Raw genomic sequence first — 356 nt, 5'->3', positions numbered from 1 at the left:
AGGAGCAATACAAGAAGATACCCAGAGTTGACTTTTGGCCATCACTTGAAAGAGAGGCCCATTGGACTTGCAAACTTTATATGCCCCAGTACAGGGGAGGGAGGGAGAGGGGGAGGGGGAGGGGGAGGGTAGGGGGATGGGAGGGGAGGGGGAGAGGGTGTCTGATATAGAGGGTGCAGGCCTGGGATTTAGCTCCCATGTAGCTCAACAATCTTTCCTCCAGGAGCCACTGCCATGAGGCCCTCCAGGACTGCAAAGTGACTGTTCCCCATGTGACTACAGCTCAGAGAATAGCAAAAAGGTTGTGATATATTTCCAAGCTGCCTACCTTCCAGCCCAGCCCAGGGCTCCCTTTG

This window comes from Mus caroli, chromosome 9 (genome assembly GCF_900094665.2).
Source record: "Mus caroli chromosome 9, CAROLI_EIJ_v1.1, whole genome shotgun sequence".
Classification (NCBI taxonomy): Eukaryota; Metazoa; Chordata; class Mammalia; order Rodentia; family Muridae; genus Mus; species Mus caroli.
The sequence above is the reverse complement of the archived record's forward strand: the minus strand, read 5'-3'. Positions refer to the sequence as shown.